Consider the following 16,213-nt stretch of genomic DNA (forward strand, 5'->3'; position numbering starts at 1 on the left):
CCCAGACGAAATGTACTTTAAAACAAAGACTGTTTTAAACAAAGCAAGATACAAAGAAGGACATTACATAATGAGAAAAGGATTACTCCAAAAAGAAGTTATAACAAATGTCAATATCTATGCATCCAACGTAGGAGCACCTAAATGCATAAAGTAAATATTAACAGACATAAACGGAAAATTGGTAGTTTTACATTAACAGTAGGGGACTTTAGAAACAAATTTTTATCTATTTGAGTATATTTGACACACAGTGTTACATTAGTTTCAGGGGTAGGACATGATTCCACAAATTTATACATTATGGTATGCTCACCACAAGTGTAGCTACTATCTGTCACAATCACTTATCTGCATTTTGGCTAAGATCAAGTGTAATATCTGTTCTTATCAGTTTAATAGTAGGGGACTGTAATATCCCACTTACATCAATGGATAGATTATCCAGACAGATGGTTTTGAATGATACATTAGGCTAGATGGACTTAACAGATATATACAGAACATTTCATCTAGAAAACAGCAGAATACACATTCTTTTTGAGGGCGCATGAAATATTCTCTAGGATAGATCACGTTAGGCCATAAAATAAGTCTCAATAAATTTAAGAAAATTGTATTATATCAAGCATGTTTTCTGACCACAGTTGTGTGAAACTAGAAAACGGTTACAAGAAACAAACCCCAAACACATGGAGGGTAAATAACATGCTAGTAAAGAACCAGTGTGTCAACTAGGAAATCAAAGGGAAAAAAATACATGGAGACAAATGAATATGGAAACACAGCAGTCCAAAATCTTTGGGATGCAACAAAAGCAGTTCTAAGAGGGAGGTTTGTAGTGAATCAGGCCTATCTTAAGAAAAATCTCAAACAATATAACCTTATGCCTAAAGGAACTAGAAAAAGAAGAACAAACAAAGCACCAATTCATGAGATTCATGAGAAAGAAGTAAATAATGAAGATTAGAGTGGAAATAAATAGAAACTAAAAAAATAAAAAATCAATGAAACCAAGAGCTGATTCTTTGAAAGGATAAACTGAATTGATAAATCTTTAGCTAGACTCATAAAAGAGAGAGAGAGAGGACTCAAAATCAGAATGAAGAAGGAGAAATAACAACCGATCCATAGAAATTTAAAGAATTATAAGAGAATATTATAAAAAATTATATGCCAAAAAATTGGACAATCTAGAAGAAATAAATTCCTAGAAATATACAGACTTTAAAACTGAATGAGGAAGAAGTAGAAAATTTAAACAGATCACTCATAATGAAATTGAATTGGAATAAAAAACTCCCTATGAACAAAAATCCAGGACCATTTGGCTTAACAGGTGAATTCTATCAAAGATTTAAGAGTTAATACCTATTCTGCTCAAACTATTCCAAAAAATAGAAGAGGAAGGAAAACTTCCAAATTCATTCTACAAGGCAGGCATTTCCCTGATATTAAAACCAGACAGAGAGATTACAAAAATAAAAAACTATAGGTCAGTATCTCTGATGAACATAGATGCAGAAATCCTCAAGAAGATGTTAGAAAACCAAAATCAATAGTATATTAAAGAAGGTCATTCACTATGATCAAGTTGGATTTATTCCAGGGATGCAAAGATGGTTCAATAAGTGCAAATCAATCAATGTGATATACCACATTAACAAGAGGAAGGATAAAAACCATATGTTCATCTCAGTAGATGCAGAAAAAGTATTTGACAAAGTGTAATATCCAGTTATGGTAAGACCTCTTGCCAAAGTGGGTTTAGAGGGAATATAACTCAACATAACAAAGGCCATATATGAAAAATTCACAGCTAACATGATAGTAGTGAAAAACTGAACACTTTTCTTTTAAGAACCGAACATGACGAGGGTGTTCACTCTCACTACTTTGATTCAAAATACTACAGGAAGTCCTACCCACAGCAGTCAGAGAAGAAAAAGTAAAAGGCATAAGGAAGGAAGGAAGGAAGGAAGGAAGAAGAAAAACTTTCATTTGCAGATGACATGAAACTATATATAGAAAAGCCTAATGGCTGCACCAAAAAACTACTGGAACTAATAAATTTGGTAAAGTTATAGGATACAAAATTAATATACAGACATCTGTTGCATTTCTAAACTGTAATAACAAAGTGACAGAAAGAGAAACTAAGATACAATCCCATTTGTAATTGCACCAAAAAGGATAAAATAACTAGAAATAAACTAAACCAAGGAGATGAAATACCTATACTGTGAAAAGTGTAGGACATTGATAAAAGAAATTGAAGATAATATAAACAAGTATAAAGATGTACCACATTCCTTATTGTAAGATTTAATATCGTTAAAGGGTCCATGCTACCTAAAACAATCTACAGGATCACTGTAACCTTTATCAAAACACCGAGAGCATTTTCACACAACTAGACCAAATAATCCTAAAATTTGTATGGAACCACAAAAGACCCGAATAGCCGAAGCAGTCTTGAGAAAGAAAAACAAAGCTGGAGGTATCATAAGCCTAGATTTCAAGATATACTACAAAGCTATAGTAATTAAAACAGTATGGTTACTGGCACAAAAATAGACAAGAGACCAAGGGAACAGAACAGAGAGCCCAGAAATATACCCACACTTACATGGTCCCTTAATCTATGAAAAAGGAGGAAGAATATATGATGGTAAAAAGACAGTCTTCTTTAATAAATGGTCCTGAAAAACTGGACCACTTTCTTGTATATACATAAAAATAAACTTAAACCAGATTAAAGAACTGAGTGTGAGGCCTGAAACCATAAACATTCTAGAAGAGCACATTGGCACTAATTTCTTTGACATTTGTTGTAGCAATATTTTTATAGATATGTCTCCTCAGGCAAGGTAAAGAAAAGCAAAAACAAACTACTGCTACTGCATCAAAATAAAAACCTTTTGTACAGTGAAACCATCAAAAAACTGAAAAGACAACCTACTGAATGAGGGAAGAGATTTTTAAGTAATAAATCTGATAGGGAGTTAATTTCCAAAATATATAAAGGATGTAACACCAAAAACTCCAATCTGATTAAAAAATGGGCAGAGGACCTGAATAGACTTTTTCCCCAAAGAAGTCATTACAGATAGCTCAAAGAATTACTTCTAATGGTCACTATGAGAGGTTGATGGGGATATAGTTAAATATTGAATGCTTAAAACAATGTCTGGCAATGATAGACACTCAATGTATGTTCCTTGAATGATGCATAAATAAGTAAGCAAATAAATAAATAAATTTAGAGGCTTCCTGGTATCTGTCCCTTCACAGAGCACACTGGATAACATGGACCTATTGTAAAAAACTCACCATGTGTTACTCCAGGTAGACCTTAGGGTCTGATGGAAAATAATGACCTCAAGAGCAAGACCAATCATAAAAGCTAATAATTCCTAATATTTATATAGCATTTTGTACTTAATGAAGTGTTTTCACATCTATTATGGTCTTTCATAAACCCCAAAAGGAAGCCAAACATTTTATTCCTATTTTTAGAAGAGAAAATTGAGGTTCAGAGAAGTTAAAGTGACATGCTTAACTGCACACAACTAGTAATTGGCAGAATCTGGAGTTCAACTCGGGCCTAGCTGACCTCTAAGCCTGTGCTCATACACCTTAGTTCCTGGTTATTCAACACTGGTCTATTTATTTGCTGGTTTATTCATGACAACCTGAGCATCGCCAAGTTGGAGTACAAGCAAATAATTAGTGTGATGTTCTGTGTTAGCTCATAGGACAGCAAGTTGAGACCCTTTAAATGGAGTAGATGGGGGTATAACTGCTACCACTTTGTGGAACTTTAACTCACTCCCTGTTCAGGGTTTGAATATCTGACCTTAGAAGGCATGTATTCATACCATATATTGTTCCTCATTGATGGAGGTAGATAATTGGAATATCTAGCAATCGATGGAGAAAGGGTGACACTTGTGGATTCGGAGAACTTAGTCCTTAGGAATGGTAAGGAAAATGTCACAGGTTTGAAATTGACAATTAAGTGTATGTTTTCTTTTTTTTTCAAGTTTTCATTTATTTATTTATTTATTTATTTACTTACTTACTTACTTACTTATTAAAACTTTTTTATTATTAGGCCCATCACTGAGTTCAGGAGCAAAAACTTCTGCTTCCTGGTCACATTCCATCCCTGGTTTAATTTTATTCAGTCTAGCACACTCTTTATTTTGTATGGTCCTGGAAAGTTCTGTGTGAAATTATTATTACTTTCTATATACATTTGAGCCCAAGGAACAATATAAGATAATAGTGATGGTAACTCACTATCAAAATCACTCTCTGCTTATAGCAAGGAAAACATCACGTGTTAGCTTTAGAGATTCATTATTCCTCATTACCAAACTATGCTGAACTGGTATTATTTTCATTTTCTCAAAATGCTAATTTCTCTCCCCCCCCCTAATTCAGGACCAAGTTTTTATTTAAATTCAAGTTAGCTAACATATAGAGTACTATTGGTTTCAGGAGTAAAATTTAGTGATTCATCACTTACATATAATACCCAGTATTCATCATAACAAGTACCCTACTTAATACCCATCACCCATTTAACCCAACCCCCCCACCTCCCTTCCATCAACCTTCAGTTTGTTCTCATAAAAAAAAAAAAGTATATGTTTTCAGAAGGATTTTGGACTGGTTGTATGTTGTAGGTGTGGATCCTAGTTCATATGCTCAGCAAGAAATGTCAAATTATTTTAGTTTATTTAAATCAAATTAATCTGACTCTTGTTCTCCATCTCGTTGGGATTTTGGGAAATTCAATTTCCCATCTTCACTGAGGCTCTTTCTCTTTCCCTGCCATTACGTAAAACACCAAGGGGCTTATGTGATACTTTGGCAATGAGATGAGGCCTTCTGATTTTGAAATGTCTGGACAGAGACATCCTTATCATCCAAGCCCATGTAGCTCCTTGAAGGTGGCATACTTCACTGCAAGCTGGGAATGGGTATCTTTATGGAGGCCTTTGCCTAGACCCAGGGCCCTAGTGCCCAGAATTATTCTTCCCTGGGTACCCTGCACAACCATCCCTGCTGAGGACTGCCAGGGAGCACCTCTTCCTTCCACCACTCATGGGATCCTTGATTTCTGTCACTTTATCAAAGTGTGGGACTATTCCCTTTCCTTTTCTGTTTCCAATGGAAGTCCCTTTTCTACTAGCATAATCATGGCTAATGTGAGGAAGAAAAATGTTGGAGGCTACTTTTGTATTTTTACTGTCACATGAACTTCTCCTGAGACAAGAGATCTGAAAGGGCCTGGAGAAGAATGTGTATAGTGTGTGTGTGTGTGTGTGTGTGTGTGCGTGTGCACGCGTGTTTGTGTAGTAAGGGGTTATGTCTAGTGTGGGGGAAAATAGAATGTGGGGTATCCTATACAAAACACCAAAACAAATCAACATGTCAGTAAATTATTTTACAAAACAGTTTACTGTCAGTGTGATTTTTTTTTCCCCATTCACAGATTGGTATTGCCTGGGAATCAGAAGATCTGGCACTTATTATGTATGTGGCCTTGGCAACTCACTTAATTTCTCTGAGTGTGTGGTCTAATCACTAAAATGGAGTAATGAAGCCTATCCTGCCTAGTCAACAATACTGCTATTACATGCAAATGATAGAAGATAGGGAGATATTCTGTAAGTTGTTAATATACTATAAAATATAAGGACTTTTGGTTTTGTGAATTTGTAGCAAGAGAGCAATTTCTCACTATGATTTTAAAGTAATAAAAAACCCTCGAAGGGTCACAAATAACTTCCATTCACATTGTATTGGCAAAAACATGTCATATGGCCATGTGTGTATTCAAGAGGGCAAAAAGTGGAATTTTCCCTTGTGTCCTGAAAGTGAACACATAATGATGTGTTAGGGAAATATTGAGCATCTATTACATGCGAGGTACTATGTAAGAAACATTATATACCTTATCTCTAATTCTAAGAATGTTATGAAATAGACAGTATTTCAGGTAAGGAAGCTGAGGGTCAAAACTTAAGTAACTTAGTAAATGACAGAGCCAGGATTTGACCTTCATCTGACTCAAAGGCCTGGGTTCTTTCCTTTGGATCACATAACTTCCTTTTTTTCTGTAGTTTTGTTAGCCACATATGACTTGTAATGAAAGACTTATGTTTAGGTTAATAATTATCAATTGGTCAAAAATGACTAATATATACTGGGTATTAGGAGCTTCAAGCTCACATCTAGGTCTTATTTTTCTCATTCTTTGTTATGAAGGGATCTGGGGCCTGTATTTTGGGGGTTGGTAGATGATCTCTAAGGTAATGTGAAAGTTAATTTTATGTTTCAACTTGACTGGGCCATGGAGTGCCCAAATATTTGGTAAAACGTTATTCTGGGTGTGTCTGCGAAGGTATTTCTAGATAAGATTAACATTTAAATTGGTAGACTGAATAAAGCAGGTCGCCCTCCCGAAAGTGGGATGGCCTTATCTAAACAGTAGAAACCCTGAATATAACAAAAAGGCTGAACTTCTCCTTAGAAAGGGGAAACTTCTTGCCTGAGTGCCTTGAGCTGGGACATCAGTTTTTTTCTGTGTTCAGCTGAACTGAAGCATCAGCTCTTCCTAGGTTTTGAGACTGCTGGCATTTGCCTGGAACTGTACCACTGGCTCTTGTGGGACTCTAGTTTGCTAACAACAGATCTTGAGACTTGTTACCCTTCATAATAGTATGGGCAAATTCCTTATGATAAATCTCTTTCTATACACACACACACACACACACACACACACACACACCCCTGATTGGTTCTGTTTCTGTGGAGAATCCTGACACAAACAACTCTGAGATTGTATGATTATGAAATTTAACAGTAACAAGAAAGAGTTGATGTTTACAGGAGAGGATCAGACTCAGTTCTCTTTTCAGTCAGTTTATTGAGGATCCTTAATGGAATCATTTACATTTACACATTGTCTTATCATATGTGTATTAAGTGGTTGTTAACACTAGGATGATAATTGACCACATGTTTGCTTTAAAAAAAATTTTTTTTCCTGAAAATACTGGCTGCCAGTATGGATCAATGTCATCACTTTTCAGGCAACATTTGGCTTACCTTACCCAAAACAAGTCACAAAAAATTAAGAACAGAAAGATTGATTCTTTTCCAAGTTTTATGTTTTCTTCTGACAACTATTCTGCAACCCCAGGCATAGATTAATGAATGGAGTATGCACGAAGTGATATCAGCTCACATATATGACATTACTCAGATGTCTCTAACTCCGGAAAAAGCATGTGAATGATTTATGGAATTGATATTAATCTCTTTCCAGTAAATGCATTACTTCAGATACATGGGAAATTGATGTTACTACTCTAATGCCAAATTAATTTCTTTCTTGCTGGATCAGCATTGTAAATGGAATTAGATGTTAACCTTTTATATATCTAAACAGGGTAAAATATGGAAGCAATTTTATAAGTAAAATTTGGATGCTCATTGCTGAAGGGAAGGGTATGCTTTCTTCTTACTGAGATTTGTGGATCCTGGGATATTGGATCATATTTAAAGTATAACTTAATATCATTTAGGAATAGAATGATTATAATTGAATCTGAATATTTAACACAGGACTATAAATAACAGTATAGCACATGAGAATTATATGTTATTAAAGAAGCCCCAAATTCTAAAGGACGAGACTATCTTTCAAGGGAAATTTTATCCAAGAATCATCAGTCACTAATAAATATTTTTAATCCATATGTAGCCATAAATAAAACTGGAAAATTGTCAGGCTAGCCTCTTCCTCCTTCCATATATGCCTGGGCCGGTATGATGTTGAGTTTGTTTTCCCTGTTTTCTCAGCTTATTGTGGCTTTCGCTTGCCATAGTGTTGATTTTTGCCTGCTCCACATTATCTAATAAACTCAGTCTTATATTTTAATTCTAAATTATCAGAGGGAAAATGCTATTGGTTCAACTTGTGTCTGGTCAGTTGTAGTTAAAGAGGGTAATAGTCTTGGGTCTATAAGGCTTCTTTTTAAGGGCTGTGTGTAGTACAGATTCTCTAAGAAGGGGCTGTGGGTGGAGGGGAAGTGATAGACATGTCTTATATAGTTGGGTTTGCAGGACTGCAGTGGTTTTTCCAGCTTGACAGATCTCTGATTTTGTGGACCAGCTGCCATGAATACCTTTACTCTTCCTGGCTCCCAGCAGTTAGATATACAGCTGATGGGCCTTGCCTTTCATCCCAATATGCCTTATTTCTGAGTCAGCCTTGATGAGAGGATAATTGTCTTTGAGTAGTGTCAGAGTTGCTGCCAAGTAGCAACTAGTTGCTGCTTTGCTATCTGGTGTGCAAGAGACAAAACCTGGTCCCTAGCCTATAAGTTGTAGAATTTCTTGCATTATTTCCATTGGTATAGTCTGCAGAAGTGGGTTCTTTCTCGATATCTAGTTTTTTGTGCTATAGTTTTACCTAGCTTAGAATCTTAGAATTATTTTCTCTTTAAGCCTGGGGTATTGCCTTGAACCCTTGCCCTCTTGATGGGAATCTGGGGGGGGGGGTGGCCTAATTTTCACCATGTCTATACCCAAATTTACTTTTTATTTTCCCAGTCACTGTCTGAGATCCAGATGTGAATAGACCGATTTCCCTGGACCATTAAGTGGCAATTATACTTGGTCTCCATTACTGCCTGCAGATAGACCTTTTGTATCCTTTTCCACCTGAAATCATGGCTAAGCATTTTATGGTTTTTGAGCGCTATACATCAGACCCCATGGCTTTCCTCTCTAGGATCACTGTCTACTGACCCAGCTCTGGATCCTGAAAGAATACTTTAATTGTTGACAGTATGACTCTAGTTGCATCTGTAAAGTGGTACAGGTGAGAGGGGTGGTAGTAATAGAAATTTTGTGTTTGCCTTATCTTTGTTTCAGTATTTTTGTACCATTTGTTTCCACAGAGAATTTTGATCTAGGATTTCTGCTCTTTTTTCCCTATTCCAGATGACTTTTGGTAGCACAGCACCAAGATAACACTTTCAATGGTTTTATTTCTCTTGGTCCTGCTTTATATTTGTACAACACTTGCCAGGAAGTAGAGCAAAGTGTGCGATGGGAAGAAGAGGAAAGATACATCTGACATATTCCTTGCTTTCAGGAAAACTTAAATCCTGGTGAAGGATATAGTGCATATCTATCAATAATACCAGGGCGTAAATCAAGCAAGGGAGAGAAGGATTGGATCCTTACTCATTAATTACTCAAATATTTATTGAGTGTCCACCTGTTCAGTTCTGTTCTAGGCAGTGGGGACTCAGAGGTAACTAAGATTGTATCCATGCTGTCAAAGAGCTCACAGTCTGTTGGGGGATTCAGGTAACAGCACTAAAAAGCTACAGGGGTTGATGGTATTCAAGTCACCCTCATCTCTTATCTGACTGTTCTTTAAATACACTATGTATGCTCTTACCTCAGGGCCTTTCCATTTCTATTGCCCGGAATGCTCTGACCCCAAGATACTTACCTGGTACATCTTTCACTTCATTCAGGTCTCTGATAAAATGTTATCATATCAGGGAGATTTTACTGGCTACACAGCTAGTATAGTACTCTCTTTTCATCTCTCCTATGCCTCTTACCTTATTTTATTTTTGTTCTTAGCATTTATATCACCAGATTTGTTATATATTTATTTTTAAATTTGATTATTATGTCTCCCCCTCTAGAATGTAAGTTCCATGAGAACAGGATTGTGTCTATATTTTTGAGTGCTTTATATTCTCAGCACATAGTATGCTGCCTTGTACATAATGGGTGCTGAAAAAGTACTTGTTCATCAAGTAAGAGAGTGAATAAATTTATGAAGTACAAGTGAGTAGAATCTGTATAGGGTGTGATAGAGTTACCAAGGAGGGAGTGGTTATTTTTACCCTTAGGCAAGCGTGGTGTCAGGAAATGTGGTCTGAGAATGGACGGATGTAAGGGTAGACAGTTTTGTCATGTGATGCTTGCACATGCCTTTTCAGAGGTATAGTTGATGAGATAATACTCCAGAGTTTATAGAAGGAGAGTATGTCTTAATCAAGAGGTGGTTTTAAATCTCATCCTAGTGATCTATACTAATAAAATTTCCAGTTTAATTTTTTTCTGTATATTCATACACTGTTCAATGCCTTCTGCCTACTAGTGAGTAGTCATGAACTTTTCCACTGGATTGTGGGTTTCTTGAGGTAGGCAGAAACCAGGGTTTATTTGTTTATCATTAAAGCCTGATACGGTAGTTGGTACTTTTCCAGTAGTAGTTTTTTTTTTTTTTTAAGGTTTAGTTTTTTTAGAGAGAGAGGGAGAGAGAGAGTGTGAATGAGTGCATGAGCATGAGCAGGGGGAGGGGCAGAGGGAAAGGGAGAGAGAATCTTAAGCAGACTCTCTGCTGAGAGTGGAGCCTGAGACTGGGCTCAATCCCAGGACCCTGAGATCATAACCTGAGCTGAAATCAAGTGTCAGACACTTAACTGACTAAGCCACTCAGGTGCCCTGCTTTTTTTGTTTGTTTGTTTAATAGAAATTAATTATAGTTCCCTTGGAGCTGGAACATTCTAGAATTCTGTTATTCTCCTTTAGCCTGATACTTTTACAGCTATTGTTTAAGATTCTTGCAGATGATGCACTTTTTTGCCCATTAAATCTTATAGTTGTAGCTTCTTTCCCATATCTTTTATCTGGGAGATTCATATATCTACTTCTCTCATTGCAGTATAATGGTTTATTTACTGTAGATTTTCAGCTGTTGGAGGACAAGGACTTCTCTTAGACTCTCTTTCTTATAGTATGTCTTGGTATAGTATCTGGCACATAGTAAGTAGCTCTCCAGTAAATGTGGAATGAATGACTAGAAAATGAGTCTAAGGGTAGAAAATTAATATTTATCAAGGAAACTCAGGAGAAAGAGAAAAGATGGTTTGTGTAACAGGATAAGTGATAAATTTTAAACAGTTTAGTGTTGCATGCTCAGATACTTCAGTAGTTTTCCTAATGTCAACATTCCTGCAATAATCATTTAACCTAGTGCCCCTTACCTTAATGTCAGTGTTCTAGGTTATGTGGAGCCATTTGTGAATGATCTTGCACTCTTTTCTTCCTAGCCTTGCACCTGCATGTCATTGTTCCTTAGGTGGGAAAAATGCTGATGAATGCATCTATTTCAGTGCATGTAGATATATTTAGTGTATCATCATCATGTCAGATGCATATGTTCATGCATATAGCCTTGTGGTTCCTGTCCTTAACAGCCTCAGAATGTAGGTGCTAGTAGCTAGCAGTCATGCTTAGAGGGACTCCTGTGGATATTTCTCCCTTCTCTTCCATCTTGAATGTACTATTATGCCCAAATAATCAAAATTTAGCAAATGTTAGTTGTGAGTGTTTTAGCATTATGACGGAAAGGGAATGATTATAATTGAAGCAGCACAATAGATATATTCCTTCAGTGTCTATGTCTGTAGGTGCCAGTTTTTCGTAAGAATTTCATTTTCCTCTTTGAACCTTCATTTGTTCACTTAACAGATATTTATTAGCTATTAATTATATACAGTGATGGCTTCTGTACAAGATTTAAATACTTAGCAGCAACCACCACAAAAAGTCAACAAATATTTTTTGAACATGTACTTTTGTGCCCAGCACTGTGGCATGTCACATGGTGGAGGCAGTGTGGTAGAAGGGAAAGAACACATATTCTGGAATCAGACAGCTCTGAATTCTGATTTACCTTTGCGTTTTGCTAACTCTGTGTTTTGATAAAGTGTTTAGATTTCATAATGTTCTACCTTCTTTTTCTCTACTGTGATTGTCTTAGTTCAGGCTGCCAGGACTATTGTAGTAACTTCTAAATTCACCTTTTTTCCTCAGGCCTCTACCCTTTCAATATATGGTATTTATTTTTATGCAAGTCATTTTCCTGAAGCGTAGCTTGAATCATATTACTCCCTACTGAAAAACTTTCAGTAACTTCCCAGTGCCGTTAGAAGGAAATAAAATTTCCTCAACATGGTATTTAAGACCATTTAGTATGGTCTCAACCTCTTTTTCTAGTCTTCCTTTGCTTCATTCCACTATTTACCCAGTGCGTTAGTCATCTTGAAATAGTCACTCTATATTAAACATCTTTTTGCTGTGTTTTTTCTTCATTTTTGTTTATTGTTTGAAACCTATGTCAAATGTTATCTCATCCACAAAACTTTCCTGAAATATATAATCCGATGTGTGATGTCTCTCTGTACTAAACCAATTATTTGAACTTCTCTGATACCATATTCTGCATTGTAGTTTAGCTGCTTTTTCCTAGAATGTAATGAGCTTTTTAATGGCATAAATTATTTTTAACTCCTCTTTTTAATTCCCTGATGGACTTGAAATAGAATCTTGTACGGAGTAGTGAATTATGAAATGGAAGGAGCTTTGGAGTCAGTCAGACTTGAGTTCAAGTAATGTATCTGCTACTTACTGGTTGCACATGTGACTATGTGCAGGTTACTTACTTGAGCCTCGATTTCCTCATCCGGAACAAAAACTTACACCTTACAGTCAGTAAAATGGTAAAGATTAAATGATATAATACATGTAAAACATTTGGAACAAAATAGATTTTATATTGAGTGATAGTTATTGTTGGTTTAGAAAAAAATTAATATTTATGGAATTGAAGTAGCCACTGGGAAATAATAATTAACATGGGATGGGAAGGTATAATTGGAGATCTAATCTACCTGATAGACCTCAATTTGAGAAATCAGATTTACATAGCAAGTTTTCTATTATTCTTAAATTAAGGCAGAGGGATTTCATTATAACTTTCTAACATCAATCACTTGAGATGGACAAGGCTGATTGTTCATTGCATTCTGTCAAGTCTTTGACCATTTCTTCTCATATTTTTTTCTATGTCACATATGGGGAATTTCAAGCTGCTATTAATTTTGCATTTATTATATGACATCATTTGGATTTGACAAACTATCTGATTAGTTAGGTATTATGGAATGTTTGGGGAAAAGGGAAAAGCTCTTTCTGTGCTTTGATTTATGGACCTGAAATTTCAGAGTTCTGATAAAGTTGTTTTACCAAATCTGGATAGGTACTGCATTTGCACAGCGCTGGTGTTCTCCAGAACATCATTTTTGGTTTTCTAAGAGTGTCACTGGGTATTATTAGGAAAGAATTTTTAGCATTCTTCCTGTGCAGCTGAAAATCTATTGCAAATAAATAAATAAATAAATAAATAAAATGTAATATTCAATACTATTATCCCATTGTTAACACGTAACTGTTCATATTTACACTGATTATCTCCAAGTGCTTAACTGACTACTAGGTTCAGATTTTTCCTTGTTAATTTTGATTTAGTGTTTTTTTTATTTCTGAAAGCAAATGGAACAAGCCATATATTATCACTGCATGTTTTCTTTTCAGAAGCTATCGAGAACCTCAGAATCTATAATAATGAAATAATGTGGAGGTAAATTACCATAATATACAAGGGAATTTCATAACCTACCAATCTTCTATAGACTGCTAATTTGAATCATATCCATGTGCAAATTATCTGTATACTAAGATGTCACAAACATAAATTAGTTCCTACCATGTCAGGAACAAGACATTTTTCTGATATCTTCAGCATATTTTTTCCCCTAATATTTGTAACTATTTAGGAATAGTAAGTTGTCCTGTGCAAGTGAGTGACATTCTTAAAGTAATAATTCGTTGCTTGAATTTTGAGTCTCATTGGGCAGAACAGAAATATGGAAGGAATGACACACATATATGTATACACTATTTTTTATTTTTAATAGTAATAGAGAAGGAGTTGGTGGTTTGTAATGATATTGACCTTATGTAATTATAACTAAATTCAGCTCTGCGTAAAATTATGGAGATTTTCTGAGAAGTACCACAAATTCAGTGTGCCCCATAGTGATCTCAACCCTGATCTTCCTCCTGTCGGCCCTGTCTGAGTTTACAGACACCCCCATCTACTCTCACTCAAATAAGAAATCTACTCGAGGCTGGGACCATGCTAATTTGTCATTATGTCCCTGTGGCCTAGCACAGTGGCTGATAGGTAATATATAATCAATAAATAGAAAAAATAGAAGCAATTGGAAGAGTACTTTTATAAGCTCCACTACCGTATTCACCCACTGACCTGACTCTCTTCTCTTACATACTATTTCTTTCCTTCTCTTACTGGAGGAACTGTTTCTTGTCTTATCTGAGGTTAACCTTTCTACTTGCACATTACATCCCATTTCCTCTCACCTATTCAAGGATATAACTTCAGCAATTTCCCCCTCTATCTTCATTATTGTTATTTTTTTTCTGTACTGTATCATTGTCATCAGCATATCAGTATGCTGAGATTTCTCCCATTTTTAAAAACCTGCATTTTGCAGACATAGGGTGAGAGAATGGATAAAAAAAGAAGACCCATCTATATGCTGCCTACAAGAGACTCGTTTTAGACTTAAAGACACCTGCAGATTGAATGTGAGGGGATAGAGAAACATTTATCATGCAAATGGATACCAAAAGAAAGCCAGAGTAGCAATACTTATATTGGACAAACAGACTATAAAACAAAGACTAACAAGAGACAAAGAAGGACACTATATGGGGGCGCCTGGGTGGCACAGCGGTTAAGCGTCTGCCTTTGGCTCAGGGCGTGATCCTGGCGTTATGGGATCGAGCCCCACATCAGGCTCCTCTGCTGGGAGCCTGCTTCTTCCTCTCCCACTCCCCCTGCTTGTGTTCCCTCTCTCACTGGCTGTCTCTATCTCTGTCGAATAAATAAATAAAATCTTAAAAAAAAAAAAAAAGAAGGACACTATATAATAATGAAGGGGGCAATCCAAAAAGAAGACATAACAATTGTAAATATTTATGTACCCAACATGGGATCACCTAAATACATAAAATAGTTAATAAACATAAAGGAACTGATCGACAATTACATAATTCTAATAGGGTATTTTAACACCCCACTTACATCAATTGACAGATCATCTAAACAGAAAATCAATAAGGAAACAATGGCTTTGAATGACGTAGTTGATCAGATGGATTTAATGGATATATTCAGAACAATCCATCCTAAAATAGCAGAATACATGTACTTTTCAAGTGCACATGGGACTGTCTCCAGAATATTAGGTCAAAAAACAAGCCTAAACAAAGTCAAAAAGATCAAAGGGATACCGTGCATCTTTTCTGACCTCAATGCTGTGAAACTAAAAATCAATCACAAGAAAAAAATCTGGAAAGACCATAACTATATGGAGATTAAATAACATGCTACTAAACAATGAATGGGTCAAGCAAGAAATAAAAGAAGAAATAAAAAAGTACATGGAAAGAAATAAAAATGAAAATGCAACTGTCCAAAGCCTTTGACAGGCAGCGAAAGTGGTTCTACAGGAGAAGTTTATAGCAATACAGGCCTACCTCAAGAAGCAAGAAAAATCTCAAATAACTCAACCTTCTACCTAAAGGAGCTATAAAAACAACAAACAAAATCTAAAACCAGCAGAGAGAAGGAAATAATGAAGATTAGAGCAGAAATAAATGATATAGAAACTGAAAATATAATAGAAGAGATCAATGAAACCAGGACTGGTTCTTTGAAAAAAAGCAACAAAATTGATAAACTTCTAGCCAGAATTATCAAGAAAAAAAGGAGAAAGGACTCAAATATATAAAAGCACAAATGAGAGAGGGGAAATAACAACAAACACCACAGAAATACAAATAATTACAAGAGAATATTATAAAAACTGTATGGCAACAAATTGGACAACCTAGAAGAAACAGATAAATTCCTAGAAACATATAAACTACAAAAACTGAATCAGGAAGAAATAGAAAATTTGAACAGACAGATTACCAGCTGTGAAACTGAATCAGTAATAAAAAAATTCCCCAAAAAACAAAAGTCCAGGACCAGGTGGCTTCACAGGTGTATTCTACCAAACATTTAAAGTAATGTTAATACCTATTCTTCTCAAACTATTCCAAAATGTAGAAAAGGAAGGAAAACTTCCAAATTCATTCTGTGAGTTCAGCATTACCCTGATACTAAAACCAGATAAAGTCACCACAAAAAAAAGAGAACTATAGACCAATATCTCAGATGAAC

At 35.6% G+C, this 16,213-nt stretch overlaps 1 protein-coding gene and 1 pseudogene across 1 annotated transcript in view; both read left to right on the top strand.

The window, feature by feature from the left end:
- AGBL4 (AGBL carboxypeptidase 4) overlaps positions 1-16,213 on the top strand; it is a 1,288,259-nt gene that overhangs the window by 39,351 nt on the left and 1,232,695 nt on the right. The window lies entirely within an intron of this gene.
- LOC121102144 lies at positions 343-472 on the top strand (annotated as a pseudogene).

Source organism: Ursus maritimus, unplaced genomic scaffold, assembly GCF_017311325.1.
Source record: "Ursus maritimus isolate PB19 unplaced genomic scaffold, ASM1731132v1 scaffold_12, whole genome shotgun sequence".
Lineage (NCBI taxonomy): Eukaryota > Metazoa > Chordata > Mammalia > Carnivora > Ursidae > Ursus > Ursus maritimus.